Below are 18,862 nucleotides of genomic sequence, written 5' to 3'. Positions count from 1 at the left end.
GTGCACAGTTGCTATGGATGAGGCAAACTTTGCAGGATTACGGTGTCACTTGTGACAAAGTGCCTCTTCTATGTGACAATCAAAGTGCTATCAAGATTTCCCTCAATCCGGTGCAACATAGCAAGACCAAGCATATTGATATTCGCCATCACTTCATTCGTGAACATATCGAGCAAGGTGATATTGAGGTTCACTTCATCAACACTGAAGAGCAACTTGCAGATATTTTCACTAAGCCCCTAGATGAAGCAAGGTTCCGGGAGTTAAGGCATGAGCTAAATATCATTGATTCAAGTAATGTGGATTGAAACTAGGCACTTTGCACCTCACTCTGCATTACATCTTGTTCTAGGTGTAGGCATGGACATAGGGGGAGTGTTGTTCTCTCAATGAACTTTCCCTCCCCCCATTATGCATAAATCGATCAAGTCTTTCACTTTGGCCATTATTAAATGGCACTTGTGCTTCAAAGACGAGCGTTGGTCATGAACCCAAGGATAATTCTTCTCGGTGTCATACCTTTGTCTCAAACATAGGTGGCATCGGCCATCGCCCCCACCTTTCTCTCGTATTGAAGAAAGAATACAAAATGACTAGTCAGTATATCTTGCTGGTGTTATCTTTTTTTTTTACACTGACTAGTCGTTGCCCACATCATTTCCACAAAATCCTATGTCTCGTTGTATCTTTTTGAGCGGTACTACCGCCAGGGGTAGCAGTAGTACCGCCAGGACCCCAGCGGTACTACCGCCAGGACCCCAGCGGTACTACCACCAGGGGTAGCGGTACTACCGCCATGACCCCAGCCTAGCACGGCTTGACTAGGGCTTTTTAGAGCTTTCTCAAGGGGGAGCGGTACTACCGCCAGGACAGTGGTACTATCGCTAGGACCCCAGCGGTACTACCGCCAGGGGGAGCGGTACTACCGCTAGGACCCCAGTGGTACTACCGCCAGGGGGGAGCGGTACTACCGCTAGGACCCCAGCGGTACTACCACCAGGGGGGAGCGGTACTACCGCCAGGACCTGAGCGGTACTACCGCTGGGCCCGTACCCCTTGGACTATATAAAGGAGGTGGAGCCCATTTTTCTTGCCCTGCTTCTTCTTCCTCGTGGCTCTCTCTTCCTCTACTCCGAACTCCCCCCGTTTAGATCTTTCTCCACGGAGCCCCTCCTCTCCTTTGAGTTGGAGGGTTTGCTCCCCTCCTCTTTCCTCCGTCAAGTGCCATGGACGCCGGTAAAGCTCCTCCCCTTCTTCACTTGGTTGGTGTGTTTGGTTCTAGGGTTAGGAGCTTGGTGATTTGTATCCATGGATATGATTTGTGCTTAGTTTTGGATGGAACGAGGGAGATACCTTAGGGGAGTTTAGGTCTTATGCTCTTCATTGCAATTATTTTGACATGCCCTAGTTCTTCATGTTTTAGATCTAGTAGCTCTTATCATACTTCTCATGGATTGGATCTAAAACTTGGATCCCTTTGACTAGGCTTGTCTCCATCTAGATGATCTCGAGTTCCACATGTGTTAGGGCTATGGTGATTCTTGTAATGAGTTTATTTATTAGCCGTGGATCTCTTGAAACGAATCTAGTAGTTTTTGTGGGTTCATATATATTCAGATCTGAAAGTCAACCCCCTGGCGGTACTACCGCCAGGACCCCCAGCAGTACTACCGCTAGGGTAGCGGTACTACCGCCAGGACCCCAGCGGTACTACCGCCAGGGGTAGCGGTACTACCGCCAGGAGGATATTTTTATTTATTTTTATTCATTTATTTTTCTTTTGATTTCTCTTGGCAATATGTGTTTCTTCTACCGCCTAAGCAGTATCGCACTCCAGAGGCGCCAGAAGGTTCTGCCACTTCTAGTCTGAATCCTAAGAAGAAGTCCTTCAAGAAGGCTGCTACCAAGTACAAAGGGATCAACGTTCGCACTATGGACCCTAGGGATTTTCTGGCACTCCGCACCCGAAATCCGTATGATGATGACAAGGCTCAGCTCAAGAACGTTGATCATGTTTGGTCACGGGAACAGGCCATGATCTATCGTGACATCATCAAGCCCTTCAAGAAGATCTTTGTCCCAGTGCAGTGGATCGACCTTGCTCACCTTCGGCGGAATCCAGACTACTTTGGCGAGGCTCTCTCCTTGATTGAGAAGCTTGGCCTTACAGATATCATCACCTTCAGACAGGACTTTGATCCAGATATTGTGGCCCAGTTCTACGTCACTGTTCACTTTCAACCTGATGACGAGCGCACCATGACCTGGATGACCGGTAATGAGAAGCTGAGTGGTTCCTGGACGGATTTCATGCAGTTCCTCGAAGTCGACTTTCAGGGGGAAGAAAATGCTCTTGGGATGCGTCCTCATGCTCCTTCTTCATCTACTGCCACCCCCAAGGACAGGCTGCAACAACATTACATCAAGAAAGGTGTGCTCCCCACGCATCTGGATATCATGCATCGGATATTCCTCAACTCTCTATTCCCTCGTATTGGCATCAAGGACAAGGTGCATGGTCATCTGGCTGAGATGCTTCTGCTGTGTGAGGAGGCAAGGACTAAGGATACTGCGCCTCTCGACATTGCCCATGTGGTGTTCCATGAGCTCTGGAATTGCATCATGAACCGTAAGGTTCCCATCTACGGGCCTTACGTGTTTGCCTATATTCAGAAGAGGTGGCACGATATCTATCTGATAGATCCCTTCCCTATTCAGGCTGACTATTTTGTGCATGTTCCTATCAAGCTCCGTATCAAGGACAAATGGGCCAACCCATCAACTTCTTCTGAGCCCATGGACGCAGACACAGAGACTGCTGCTGGAGGAGGACCTGCTTCACATATCCGCTCTTCTGCTATGCCATCTTGGGCCGTGAAACTGAAGGATCAAATGAAGACTCTCTTCTATATGCAGGCCAAGGGACAATATCAGTCTCATGTGGCCCAGAAGGAGAACCGTCAGAGGCACAAGCGTGTCTTAAGGACCCTTGATGTGGCTATCTCAAGCGTCTTAGAGGACGACATCACTCTAGAGTCTGACTGCATGATGGCTCAAGGTTACCAGCAGACTGGGTCTGATGCTGAGGAGGAGGCTTCTGAGGAGGACGTTGAGGAGGAGCAGGACGAGTAGGATCCGGATGCCACAGATGCGTCTGGGGATGAGGAGGATGCGGAGTGACCACCTGTGTCTTAGGTGTGCCCCTTTTTGGTGTCTTGTGCAAAAGGGGGAGAGAGTCTAGGAGCTGGATTTGCGCTTTGCTTTAGCTTTGCTTATCTTTATCGTGTTTGCTTTGAACTTGGTTTGATCGTATTTGCTATCTTTACTACGTGTGATGTGAGACTTGGTTTTATTGTGAGACTTATTTTTAATCATATGTTGTGAGTCATATGCTCTTCAATTATCTCTATTATTTATCTTTATGTTCACATGCTTTCTACTGTGCAAATCCGGTATTGTCATCAATCCACCAAAAAGGGGGAGATTGTTAGGGCATATTTATGCCTAAATAATTTTGGTGATTGATGACAGTACCTTAAAGCACTAATCGTGTGCATTAAGCTTTCAGGTAATACATAACAATGGCACAAGACGATTCGGCACCCTCCGTGGAACAGAAGCACGGTGTCCTCTACGATTCTCTTTAGTGGTTTTTGAGTCGTAGGAACGCCGTACTACTAAGAGGGGATCCGTAGTGGAAAGGTTTGGGTGGAATCAATTTTGCACGCACACACTTTATCTCCATCCCCTTTCCCTGCAACTTTGGACCTGTTCCCATCTCTGGTTTATCTCATCTTACAAAAAGTTCTCCTAGCGGTAGTACCTTTGTCCCTAGCGGTAGTACCGCTGAGCTAGCGGTAGTACCACTCCAGGACTTTAGTACCGCCTTCCTTACGACTATACTTCGTCGGACTTTTTGCAAAGACTTTCCTGGTGGTGGTTGGCCCAGTAGTGTCTTTGCACTACCATGGGCTCAGCGGTAGTACCGCTGCAGCTAGCGGTAGTACCGATGGAGTGCTAGCGGTAGTACCCTTGCAGCCAGCGGTAGTACAGCTAGAGTGGCAGCGGTAGTACTGCGGCAGCCATCGGTAGTACCGCTGGAGTGGCAATGGTAGTACCGCCGCAGCCAGCGGTAGTACCGTTGGGGTCGTGCTGTGAGTGGGAAAATAGTTGGATTTCCCCCCACTATATAAAGGGTTCTTCTTGCTCAAGAACCCTACCTTTGACCCTCCCAAGATCCATTGTTGCTCCCTAATCTCAAAAGTGCCCGATCTCTCTCCCTAGCCAATCAAACTTGTTGATTTCCTAGGGATTGGTTTAGAAGGCCTAGATCTACACTTCCACCAAGAGAAAATTGATTCCCCTGACTAATCCCTTGCGGTTCTTGTTACTCTTGGGTGTTTGAGCACCGTAGACGGTTGAGGTCACCTCGGAGCCACATTCCATTGTGGTGAAGCTCCGTGGTCTTGTTGGGAGCCTCCAAGCTTTGTGTGGAGTTTGCCCCAACCTTGTTTGTAAAGGTTCGGTCGCTGCCTTCAAGGGCACCTATAGTGGAATCACGGTACCTTGCATTGTGTGAGGGCGTGAGGAGAATACGGTGGCCCTAGTGGCTTATTGGGAGCATTGTGCCTCCACACGCCTCCAACGGAGACATACTTCCTGTCAAAGGGAAGGAACTTTGGTAACACATCCTCGTCTTCATTGGTTCCACTTGCGGTTATCTCAAATCTTTACATTGTGTATGCTTTTGTTGTTGACCGTCTCTTACTTGCCTTAGTGCATATAGTTGGTAGCATCATATAGGTTCACCTCCTTGTTGTCATTTTAGAGAACCTTTATGTTGCTAGCCCTAACTTGTTAAGATAAATTAAAAAGTGGTCGTTGCCTATTCACCCCCCCTCTAGTCAACCATATCAATCCTTTCAGCACGTCATGTCCTAAACCGAGTTCCCACAAAGAACAAAGAGATAACTCCATTCAAGGAATGGGAAAAGAAAAGGTTAAAACTCTCTTATCTAAGAACCTGGGGATGTTTGGCGAAAGTCAATGTGCCAATTCCAAAGAAACGCAAGCTAGGACCAAAAACTATGGATTGTGTTTTTCTGGGATATGCTTTTCATAGCATTGGATATAGATTCTTGATTGTAAAATCTGAGGTATCCCACATGCATGTCGGTACAATCATGGAGTCGAATGATGCGACTTTCTTCGAAGATATCTTTCGCATGAAGGATATAGCTACCTCATCTAATCAGGAGATGCCTAATTTATCAAACCATGAATTAGTCACAATTACTGAACCTATCATTTCGATGGAACATTTTGAAAATATTGTGGAGGAGAACAGTGAAGTTCCTACCAGGAGCAAGAGACAGAGGACCGCAAAGTCCTTTGCTGATGATTTTCTTGTGTATCTCATAGATGACACTCCCAGTTCTATTTCAGAGGCCTGTGCATTTGAAGATGCTGACTACTGGAAGGAAGCAGTCCATAGTGAGATGGATTCCATCTTGGCAAATGAAACTTGGGACATCACTGATCGTCCTTATGGGTGCAAACCTATAGGATGCAAATGGGTATCAAGAAGAAGCTTAGGCCTGATGGTAGTATCGAAAAGTACAAGGCACGGCTTGTGGGTAAGGGTTATACCCAAAAGGAAGGTGAAGACTTCTTTGATACTTACTCACCCGTGGCTCGACTGACCACTATTCGAGTACTACTTTCACTAGCCGCCTCACATGGTCTTCTCATTCATCAAATGGATGTTAAGACTGCTTTCCTAAATGGAGAGTTGGATGAGGAAATTTACATGGAACAACCAGATGGGTTTGTAGTAGATGGTCAGGAAGGGAAAGTGTTTAAGTTGCTCAAGTGAAAAGACCTCGATGACGCCTAGAGGGGGGGGGGGTGAAATCACCATTTTGAGTACCAACAAACTTGGCAAACACATTGCCAACCTTATCCTTCCCAAGGGAATAGATATCATCAATAGTGATTGGGTTGGATAAGTTACCTCTTGTGCAAGACGAAGCGACGTGACCCTTCTCACGACATAAGTAGCAACATCTACCCTTTGCTTTCTTCCCAGTTGATTTCTCACCATGGGGAGTGTTGGCTTGGGTCTTATTGGGAAGAGGCCTTCCTTCAACTTGTAGCTGAATATGTGATTGAGTTTGTGGCCGCTTCCCTTGTTGCTTGTGACTTTGAGACTTCGTCTTCAGAGGGCAAGATCTAACATGGTGCCCTTTGACTTTGCACTTGAAGCAAATGATTTTGTTCGAATTCTTGACTTGTTCTAGGCCCCTCTTGTTCTTGTTTGAGTTTACTCCAACATCATTTTTGTCATTCGAAGATGTTTGCTCACACAGGACGTTGTTGAGTGTGGACATCCCTTCATGACACTGTTCCAAGTCTTTCTTCAGAGAAGTGACTTGGGCCTTGAGCTCTTCGATTTCCTCTGCACGGTTAGTATCAATGCAAGTACTAGAGGAACTGTAAGCTTCAATGTTAGAGCAACAAGGCAAGGAAAGTAATTCAACACACGAGGTAGCAACATTATGAGTAGACGAATTACGAGGACTAGCACATGAAAATATAGTACTTTGACTAGAAGTAGTGCCATTGTCCACATGAGGCTCACTTGATGTTACCTTGGTGATGATAGCCTCATGAGCTAACTTTTGCACATTATGGGATGTTAGAAGATCAGCATGAGAGCTTGCGAGCATTACATGGTTTTCTTCCAAATTCCCATAATTTCTAGTTAGTAAATCAAGTTGAGCACGTAGCTCAACATTCTCCTTCAATGTTGATACTTCAAAAGAGATAGGGTTAGATGTACAAGTATCATCAACAATATGAGAGGAGTGAGTAGCGATTAGAGACTTCTCATGAGTAGATTGAAGCTCCTCATAGATCTTAGAGGTTTTGACGAGCTCTCCCTTGACATTCTTGCATTCAAGGAGAAGGGCCTCAAAATCCTTTTTAAGTTTATCATGAGCAACTTCAATCTCTCCTTTTGACAATCTTAAGTCTCTACATGCTTGATGACTCTTCTCAAGTTCATGTTCAAGTTGTTCACTTTTAGCTTGTTCATGATTAAGTGAATCATTACAATTTTCAAAGTAAGCAAGAACATCTTGGAATCTTTGAAGAGCGTTACTTTTAGCTTTATGAAGAATTTTACTGATCACATAGATATTTTCGGTCAAATCATCATCATCATCCTCATCGCAAATATCATCCTTATTGCACAGGGAAGATGATACCTCATTATTACCTCTTGCCATGAGGCACATGTGAACTGGAGGAGTTGATGATGATTCTTTTGGTGAATCAGATTCTTCATTAGTCAAAGGTACTTCATATTTCTTGATTTCCCCTAAATCATTAGTCATAGGGCAACTAGGGAGAATGAATGGCAAGAAAAGCCTCACAACCAAGATAAATCTCATTAGTAGATGAAGATGCATCATCCTTTTTGTCGGCAATCCCTACAAGAACAATTCGTAAAGTATTTGGGCCCATGGCCCGAAAGTGATGAAGCATACGAATTCTCCATAGGGTATAATTTGTGCCATCAAAGTCAAAGATGCCATTGTGCACTAATCCAATAGTCGACATCGATACTCTCTAGGCCGTGAAACCTAATTAAAGAGAGACCTAGCTCTAATACCAATTGAAAAGACCTCGATGACGCCTAGAGGGGTGGTGAATAGGCTATTTAAAAACTTCTTCGGATTTGGCTTGAAACTAATGCGGAAATAAACTGAGAGGGTACTTGACAAGCACAAATCCTAAATGCACTAGGCACTGCAACGTGTATCAACAACACGATCTACCAAGATGGACACAATACAGTTACTAACAAGCACAAGTAAGTTACACAAACTTACTTGAGCTATATCACACGACAAGTAGGTGAACAACACAAGATACTAGATCACACTATATCACATGATATGTCAAGGGCTGCAAGTAAGAACGTGTGGATATAGAGGGTATGCTTGAATGATTAATCTTGTACAAGAAATAGCCATCACAATATAATGAGCACAAACAATATGCAATGTATGTATGCTCAAGTAAAACAAGTAAACCACAACTAAGGAGTTAGGGTTAAGGATAACCAAGGTCACTGAGACGAAGATGTATCCCGATGTTCACTTCCTTGGAGGGAAGCTAGTCACCGTTAGAGAGGTGGATGTTACCACGAAGGCACACCAACGCCACGAAGGCTCACCCTATTCTCCCTTTGAGATAACACCACGAAGGCGTTTCTCAACCACTAGTGGTAAGCCTTTGAGGTGGCTTCCAAACCCTCACAAACTTTTCTGGGGGTAATCACACGGATTGATTCCTCTCTGAAGAACTCCTACCGCCTAGGAGTCTCCAACCTCCAAGAGTAACAAGATCACGGGGAATGCTCAAAACTTGCTCAAATCTCAAATAGCTTGGGTTGAGAGGAGGAGAGGGAGACGATCTATCTTTTGATTGGAACAACTCTCAAAGGGGCTCACAAATGCTCTTGGGATCTAAGATTTGGTGTGAGCAAATGTGTGTGAGGTAGAAGTGCGTTCTTATGAGGATAAGGCTGTGTTGGGCAACCCTCTCACGAAGTGGGAGGGGGTATTTATAGTGGGGAGAGAAAAACAGCCGTTGGGGACACTTTAAGTCACACAGGGTCCGGACGTCCGACAGTTTCCGGACGTGCGGGCGTCCGCGAGGGTCGGACGCCCGACAGGGGTCGGTCGTCCGAGAGCTGTAGATATGTCTGGAAACACAATGAGTTGAACAGGCACCGGACGTCCGGAGAAGGCCGGAAATCTGAGTTACTCGACTCAACTTCTTCTGGTGGGAGGTTCCGGATTTCCGAAAGGGGACGGACGTCCGGCCCTCGGACGTCCGGAGGGAGCCGGAAATCCGAGTTATAGAGCTCATGTTCTTCTGGTGCAGGGATCCGGATTTCCGAAGCCTGTCGGTCATACGAACCTTGACCGGCCCTCGGACGTCCGGAGGGAGCCGGAAGTCCGACTTATATGGCTCAAGTTTCTCTGGAGCATAGTTCCGGAATTCCGAAGCTGGTCGGATATCCAGGCCTCAGACGTCCGGAGGGAGCCGGAAGTCCGAGTTATATGGCTCTGATTACTCTGGTATAGGATTCCGGATTTCCGAAGCTGTCGGTCGTCCGGCCCTCGGACGTTCGGAGGAAGACGGATGTCCGAGGCACTGGTTTTGTTTTCAGATAACAGCAGAGCAGTGGAGATGTGGTCTGAGCAGAACAGTAGAGATGTAGTTTGAGCAAGTTCATCGCAAAACCTGTGATCCCCGCTTAATAGTGCGGGATCCCTAAAGACTCAAGAATCATAAAAGTGGTACTGATGATCCATACTTGAGTGTATACTTTTATTCACTAATCATCACTCCACACAACTAACGTCAAAGGAACTGATACCTTTGAGTTAGCCCTTTCACTTGAGCTTGATGTTGTTGTTCCTTCTTGGCTCAAGTTGAAAGCAAGACATGATGAAGTCTTCAAGTAGCTCTCCCATACACAATGTGGAGAGCCTAGCTTATGTATTCATCTTCATTTGTCCACCATGTGAACATCCACAAGAATCAAGCATGTAGTGCTCAGGAATGCTTATCTTGATCTTGTCCTTGTTAGCACATGAGCTTGTCCTTATCAACACATGATCATTAACAATAGTTTCGATGATATATTCGTGGTGATCCACTTGAACTTGCACACCACAATCTTGATGACGATCGCCACTTGACGTCATCCTTCATGGGTTGTATGAGATCTTCCTTTTGACGCAAGCCCATGGAAGCACACCTAACCCCCACATAGGACTCTCACAAAGACCATGGGTTAGTACACAAACACGTAATGGACAATGCTTACCATACCATGGGATCACTTGATCCCTCTCGGTACATCTTATACGCTTTGTGTGTTGATCATCTTGATTTACTCTTTGTCTAAGATCTTGATCAACCTAGTGTATCTATGCCCATTCTTTGGATAATACCTTGAATACCATCTTGGTCATCATATAAACTCCTTGAACCCAACAGATGGACTTCAAGAAGTGCCTATGGACAAATCCTATAAATATAACTTAAGGCAACCATTAGTCCATAGGAATTGTCATCAATTACCAAAACCACATATGGAGATATATGCTCTAACATCAAGTCTTTATATGGACTTAAGCAAGCACCCAAGCAGTGGCATGAGAAGTTTGAAAGAACTCTCACAACTGCAAGCTTTGTTGTAAACGAAGCTGATAAATGTGTGTACTATCGCCATGGTGGGGGCAAGGGAGTTATCCTTTGCTTGTATGTTGATGACATAGTGATTTTCGGAACAAATCTGAATGTTATTAAAGAGGTCAAGGATTTCCTATCTCACTGTTTTGAGATGAAGGATTTAGGAGTGGCTGATGTCATTCTGAACATCAAGTTGTTGAGAGACGAAGATGGTGGGATCACGTTGCTTCAATCTCACTATGTGGAAAAGATCTTGAGTCTCTTTGGGTATAGTGACTACAAGTCCTCTCCCACACCATTTGATGCGAGCGTGCTGCTTCGAAAGAATCGAAGAATTGCTAGAGACCAATTGAAATATTCTTAGATTATTGGCTCACTTATGTACTTAGCCAGTGCTACAAGACCTGACATCTCTTTCGCTATTAGCAAACTGAGTCAGTTTGTCTCAAAACCAGGAGATGTGCATTGGAAAGATCAAGAGAGAGTTTTGCATTATTTGAAAGGCACTGCAAATTATGGAATTCACTATACTGGACACCCAAAGGTGCTTGAAGGGTATAGTGATTCAAACTGGATCTCTGATGCTAATGAGATAAAGGCCACGAGCGGATATGTATTCACTCATGGAGGTGGCGCTGTTTCCTGGAAGTCTTGCAAGCAAACGATCTTAACAAGGTAAACAATGAAAGCAGAACTCACAACACTAGATATAGCTACGGTCGAAGCAGATTGGCTTCGCTGGATCTTGAGTGACTTGCCGGTTGTCGAGAAACCTGTATCGGGTATCCTTATGAACTACGACAATCAAACTGTGATCACGAAAGTGAGCAGCTCAAAGGATAACATGAATTCATCAAGACACATTCAGAGAAGGTTAAAATCTGTCAGGAAAATGAGAAACTCCGGAGTTATTGCATTGGATTATAACCAAACATCTAAAAATCTGGCAGATCCTTTTACTAAGGGTCTATCACGTAATGTGATAGATAATGCATCGAGGGAGATGGGTATGAGACCCACAATTTGAGTTGTTCACAGTGGTAACCTATTCTTTGTGATCGGAGATCCCGTGAATTAGATGTGGAAGACAAGCTGTTGGTCAACTGAGAGGAAAGTATCCATCATTAATAATACCACTCCATGAAGATGCAATACTGTCCTAAACTGCATGGCAGGTAGATATAGATCTTAATATGTTCTAAGTGGCTTACTGAAGCAGAGATGTTGTCCTACAGAACATCTTTTGAAGAACATACCTATCTGAGTCAGATTGTTAAACGTTGCAATCTATGAGAGTAGGTGCTCTCTAGTATACTCATGAAAGGTCTCAGAGTATGACGCATAAGCTCCACCCGCGGGGAAGTCCCACGGTAGCCTAGTATCGATCAACGCTCTGTGTGAAGCTAGATTCACAGAAAACTTGCAGTTCAAGACCTAGTCCACTGTTCAAGTTGCTTACTAGTGTAGCATAGAGTTCTAGGTGGAAGTTCAACTTAACAGTCTCCACTGCAGTATCGGTATATAAAACAGTGTTTTGGAAACAAAGCCAATTTTTGTGTGCCTCTGGGATCTGGTGGGGGATTGCTGGAATTTTGACTACTTTTGGGCCAGCCCAATATATAATTTCAGAAAATTCCTAATAAATCCTAGAGGCCCACGCAGCCCATTTGTGCAAGGCAAGAGGTGGAAATATTTAGTCCCACATTGCTAGTTTAGTGGGAGTTGGACCTCCTTATAAGGGAGGATGTTTCCACACATGTATAATCTTGAGAACAAGAGAGACATAGACGCGCGCTCCTCCTCCTCTTACGTCCGCCTCGCCTCGTCACGACGGGCCGTGAGTTGCGGGAATGAGCCGAGCCGAACTAAATACTCTTCGGCTGCTGTTCGTTTTGTTTTCCACGCAGCACTCTTCGGCTCCCGTCGTTGGCCTCTCGCCTCCTTCTCTTGCGCCTATAAAAGAGAGGTCTCTCCTCTCCAGAGAAGACGCAATAGAACTTCGTCTCGCCACCAGTTCCTTCCTCTGTGCTACTGCTACGTTCTTCCCCATCCCTACTTGTAGCGTGCACCATAAGTCGGGACAGTAGGCCTTCGAAACTCCGTCTCTTCGAGTCCTGTACGGGAATAGGGCGATAAGGTTTTTGGGGAGCGCTCAGCGCGACTACTGGCTTCCATCACGGACACCGACGATCTCTTTCCAAACAACGACTACTTCCCCGACGTCGACCACCTCTTCGGTAACATGGCCAACGACAATGCCAACACCAACCCTACTGCTGCTGCAACACAGTACGTACTCATGTTCTTTTTCGTTGAGTTCCTACCACAACTTTTTGCTATATTTTCACTTCTAGATATGTTCCGTTTCTGCTTATCACTCCATATGATGCCTTGTGTATATAGTACAGCTCTACATATGTTCTCTTCTAGATCATATGTGCACATGTCTTTCGTCGTCTCATCTTTATATTCCATGTCTTGTTTCATCTATTTTATGGTAGTCATGTTTTCCCTAGCTTTTCTTTTAATAAAATCCTATGGTAAATTGCTCATATTTCCAACACCATTTAGTCACTAAACATTACTCCCTTGATCCCTTCGTTTTCAAATATAAGCCTTTTCAAAGTTTTACTAAAAAACTACATACGGATGTATAAAGACATACATTAGAGTCTAGATTCACTCGTTTTGCTCCATATGTAGTCGTCTCGTGAAAACTAAAGAACTTATATTTAAAAACAAAGGGAGTAGTTCAGACTGATGCCGTTTGTAGGTTCCTCTACATCATGTTATAGACGACACAAAAGACATCCCATACATTAGTTTGACTATTCGTCCCACCACAAAACCAGGTAGTTTGTTCACGATCAGCTACTAAACAAAACACATTAAGAGATTTTCTCGGGCCATTATAAACGGCACAGCCGTACAATGGCAAAAATGGACGTCGCTAATTAGCAATTTCTGGAGCAAACACTCATCGGTACTTCTATAAACAGTCGTCTTCGCTCTCCTTTATCTCTCTGTTCCACATAATCAAATATCCTACATGGACTTGTTTATAGATAGCCGAGTCAATTCCGTTGTACATGCCCTAATACGGTCTTGGAAAAGCTATCTCCAACTCAACCCCCACGTCGCCTCGTCTCGGGCGACTAGGGTGGCTCCCCGAACCCTAGCCGTCGGGGCACCATCTTCGTCCTCCCCTCCCTCCGTTGCTGTCGAAGGAAGTCACAGGGCTAAGCCCGGGGACCGACGACGGTGACGGGGGATTTTCTCCCTGACTTGTCATGGAGGGGGTGGGGTGGGACCTCCTCGCGTGAGGTGGCGCTGTTGTGATCAGGATCATGGCGGCGCGACGACTTGCTCGAGGCGGCGGCCTTGGGAGGCACCATGGCAGTCTGGTGGCGGGCCGATGGCAGCGGCGTGGGGAGGATGTCGTGGAGGACCTGGCTGGGCAAATCGGGTCGGGTGCATGTGGGGGTGGACTCCGATCATGGCCTGTCCGGGGTGGTTGCCTCGCTGAGCGGCGGTGGATGTCGGGGTGGCGGACCCGGCCGGTGGCTTCCGGTGAGGGCCAGGTCGAGTTACCCATGGCCAAGGCAGAGCTGCTCTAGCGGTCCGACGACATCGACCCCGGTCCCCGCTCAGTAGAGAGACGGTAAGAGTGTGCTTCGGATTCATCCTAACAGATCTTTAGGCATGGCGTGGTGGGGTGACAGCCCTCCCTCTGTGCTCTAGTGGTGGCGCCCTTCGGCAGTGGCCGGAGCAACAAGGTACACTGCTGTGGATGATCGTCGGATCTGGGCGACTGTATCCGGGGCTTTGAAGGTGGTCTTGCACATGCACATTTGTCGGTTGGAGTCTTGTGCGAAAGATCCGGGTGTAGGTCTTGTCTTTGGTAGATAACCGAATCCACTGATGGTGATGCAATGGCGTCGTTTCCTTCTTGAAGGCATCATCAAGGTGAAGCTCCCAACTCCTCCGCTACCTTCAGGGGAAACCCAAGATAAGTCGATCGGATGACGACAGACCCTTGCGTCGTTCCCTCCTTGGGCGTCATTCTTGGAGGTGTGCATTGGCTTGAGGGACCAGTGGACGGTTCTGTTGGGGAACGTAGTAATTTCAAAAAAATTCCTACATCACACAAGGATCTATCTATGGAGAAACCAGCAACAAGCAAAGGGGTAGAGCTTCTTCATACCTTCGAAGTTCGCTAAGCGGAAGCGTTGCTAGAACGCGGTTGATGGAGTCGTACTCGCAGCGATTCAGATTGCGGTGGATTCCGGTCTATGCACCGAACAATGGTGCCTCCGCGTTCAACACACGTGCAGCCCGGTGACGTCTCCAACGCCTTGATCCAGCAAGGAGGGAGGAGAGGTTGAGGGAGAGCTTCGGCAGCACGACAGCGTGGTGACGGTGGAGCTGCGTGGTACTCCGACAGGGCTTCACCAAGCACTACGAAGGACGACGAAGATGAGGAGTAGGGCTGCGGCGAGAGAGAGAAACTGTGTTGTTTGCAGCCCCAAAACCCTCTCTATATATAGGAGGGAAAGAGGAGGGTGCGCCACCCCTAGAGTTTCCACCGTAGGAGGTGCGGCAGCCCTAGATGGGTGGAGGGGTGGCGCGCTAGGGTGGGCTTAGAGCCCAAGGCTGCCCCACCACGCCTAGGGTTTGCCCCCTCCACCCCTTGTGCGCCTTGGGCTGAGATAGGAGGCACACCAGCCCATCTAGGGGTTGGTTCCCTTCCACTCTTGGCCCATGTAGCACTTTGGGGCTGGTGGCCCTTCCCGGAACCCTTTTGGCGGTCTCGGTACATTACCGGTGACACCCGAAACACTTTCGGCGATCGAATCCTCACTTCCTATATATATGAACCTTTGCCTCCGGACCATTCCGGAGCTCCTCGTGATGTCCGAGATCTCATCCGGGACTCCAAACAACCTTCGGTAACTGATGGCTGCTGTGTATCCCTTGCAATGGCGCCAAAAATAGTTGTGTCGATGGCGCCAGGAATCCTTCAGCTGCGGCTACGCCTTAAGGGACTTCCTAGGCAAGTATGCAAAGGATTTCTCCCGTGGCCTTGGAGCCTTGCATTGGTGTTCCCTCGAAGCGGAAAGGGTGATGTAGCACAGCGACGGTAAGTATTTCGCTCAGTTTGAGAACCAAGGCATCAATCCGGCGGAAGAGTATCTCAAGATCCTGCACAAAAACAAAAAGCTTGCACCCAACGCTATGAAGGGGTTGTCAATCCCTTATAGATTGTTTGCCAAGTGAGAACTTAAAGCAACAAAGTAACAAAGCAAAGTAAAAGCGGAGTTGTAAACGATGGATGTGAATAGACCCGGGGGCCGTAGTGTTTACTAGTGGATTCTGTCATGAAAGCAAGTAGACAGTGGGTGAACAAATTACTGTCGAGCAATTGATAGAACTGTGCAGAGTCGTGACGATATCTATGCAATGATTATTTCTATAGGCATCACGTCCGAAACAAGTAGACCGATACTTTCTGCATCTACTACTATTAGTCCACACGTCGACCGCTATCCAGCATACATCTAGTGTATTAAGTCCATAAGAATAGAGTAACACCTTAAGCAAGATGACATCATGTAGAGGGATAATCTCAAACCAATGATAAAAACCCCATCTTTTTACCCTTGATGGCAACTGCTTGATGTGTGCCTTGCTGCCCCTACTGTCACTGGGAAAGGTCACCACATGGCAGAACCCAAAACCAAGCACTTCTCCCATTGCAAGAATCATAGATCTAGTTGGCCAAACAAAACCCAAGACTCGGAGAGACTTACAAGGATATCAAATCATGCATATAAGAAATCAGGAAAGACTCAAATATATATCATAGATAATCTGATCACAAGTCCACAATTCATCGGATCTCGATAAACACACCGCCAAAGAAGATTACATCGGATAGATCTCCATGAAGATCAAGGAGAACTTTGTATTGAAGATCCAAGAGAGAGAAGAAGCCATCTAGCTACTAACTACGGACCCGTAGGTCTGAAGTGAACTACTGACGAGTCATTGGAGGGGCGATGATGATGATGAAGAAGCCCCCCACCTCCAAAGTCCCCTCCGATAGGGCGCCGGGAAGGGTCTCCAGATGAGATCTCGCGGAAACGGAAGCTTGCGGCGGCGGAAAAGTATTTTCGAGGCTCCCCTCATTTTTTGCGGAATATTTGAGAATATATAGGCGCAAGACCTAGGTCAGGGGGCGGCCAGGGAGGCCACAAGCCTTCCCACCGCCGCCTCCCTCCCTGGTGGCGGAGTTGGGGCTTGTGGGCTCCCTGGAGCCCACCTGGCTTGGCCCAAAAGCCCCGTGGACTTCTTCCGTTCGGGAAAAAATCATTTCGGGGTTTTTCTTCCGTTGGACTCCATTCCAAAATCAGATCTGAAAAGAGTCAAAAACACGGAAAAACAGGAACTGGCACTTGGCACTGAATCAATAAGTTAGTCCCAAAAAAGATATAAAAAGGTACATAAAACATACAAAGAAGGCAAGATAACAGCGTGAAACGATCAAAAATTATAGAGACGTTTGAGACGTATCAAGCATCCCCAAGCTTAACTCCTGCTCGTCCTCGAGTAGGGAAGTGATAAGAATGAATTTTTGATGCTTTCATGCTACCTAGCATAGGTGTCCTTTGTAATTCCTCTTATGTGATGTGAATGTTCAGATCCATTAGATTCAAAACAATAGTTTGCTATTGACGTGGAGACAATAATAATTCAAGCAAAATAGCAAAGTAATCATGAACTTTCAAAATAACAAGGCCAAAAGAAAGTTATCCCTACAAAAGCATATAGTCTGGCTATGTTCTATCATCATTGCACAACGAATTTAAATCATGCACAACCCCGGTATTGGCCAAGTAATTGTTTCACACCTTTACTTTCTCAAACATTTTCAACTCTCACGCAATACATGAGCGTGAGCCATGGTTATAACACTATAGATGGTGTGGAATATGGTGGAGGTTGCAAAACAAAAAGGAGAAGATAGTCACATTAACTAGGCATATCAATGAGCTGTGGAGATGCTCATCAATAGATATCAATGTGAATGAGTAGGGATTGCCATACAAATGATGCACTAGAGCTACAACTATGTGAAAGCTCTTAAAGAAAACTAGTGGGTGTGCATCCAACTTGCTTGCTCACGAAGACCTAAGGCAATTTAGGAAGCCTATCATTGGAATATACAAGCCAAGTTATATAATGATAATTTCCCACTAGCTATATGGTGGTGACAAAACGAGAGACTCTCAATCATGAAGATCATCGTGCTCAAAATGCACAAGTGTGGAAAAAGTGGTAGCATTGTCCCTTCTCTCTTTTTCTCTCATTTTTTTTTATTTTGGTGGGCTCTTTGGCCTCTTTTTTATGGGCTTCTTTGGCCTATTTTATTTCCTCACATGGGACAATGCTCCAATAATGATGATCATCACACTTTCAACTCAAAACTAAGAGCAATTATGACTCTATATGGAATGCCTTCGGTAGTATACCGTGGCAATGATCTAGCATGTCATAGACATCAATGGAAACATCATGATAGCTATCTTACGATCGTGCAAAGGCAATGTAGACGTGGTGGCACATATTATGGTGGTAGTTGCATGGCAATATATCTGGGAATGACTTTGAAAAGGCAATAGTAGGTAGGTATGGTGGCTGTTTTGAGGAAGGCTAATGGTGGGTTTTGTGCACCGGTGAAAGTTGCACGGCACTAAGAAGACAGTGTTTGTGGAAGGTGAAAGTGCATCTAAACCATGGACTCATCATTAGTCATGAAGAACTCATATACTTGTTGCAGAAGTTTTATTAGTAATCGAAACAAAGCATTCAACGCATACTCCTAGGGGAAGGGTTGGTAGGTATAAACCATCGCGCGAACCCGACCGCCACGCAAAGGATGACAATCAATATACTAATCATGCTCAGATTTCATCACATAGCGGTTCACCATACGTGCATGCAACGGGAATCACTAAGTTCAACACAAGTATTTCTAGATCCACAACACCTTACTAGCATGACCTCAATATTACCATAACCACAACTCAAAACTAATTGAGATGGATCAAACTTCTCTAACTATTCAATGCACATGAAGGTGGAAGTTTTCGTATCCCTTTGGATAACTACCCCTTTTGAGACTATTTTCAAAGCATAGATCCACTACCAAGCCACGCACCGCTGTGCTCTAAAATATATAAGTGAAGCACACAGAGCAAAAGTATCTAGCTCAAAAGATATAAGTGAAGCACATGTGAGCTGAATTGTCTACCGAAAGATATAAGTGAAGCTCGACAAAATCACGGTGTGTGCATGTCTCTCTCTCTCTAGGTGTGCAGCAAGGATGATTGTGACACAACAAAAAAATAAATAAATAAAATACTCCTATGATACAAGACGCTCCAAGCAAAAGCACATAACATGTGGTGAATAAAAATATAGCCCCATGTAACGTTGCCGATGGATTGAAGACGAGAAAGGGGATGCCTTCCCGGGGCATCCCCAAGCTTAGGCTTTTACGGCATCCTTGAATCTCTTGTGGTGC

Source organism: Hordeum vulgare, chromosome 7H (genome assembly GCF_904849725.1).
Source record: "Hordeum vulgare subsp. vulgare chromosome 7H, MorexV3_pseudomolecules_assembly, whole genome shotgun sequence".
NCBI lineage: Eukaryota > Viridiplantae > Streptophyta > Magnoliopsida > Poales > Poaceae > Hordeum > Hordeum vulgare.
The sequence above is the reverse complement of the archived record's forward strand: the minus strand, read 5'-3'. Positions refer to the sequence as shown.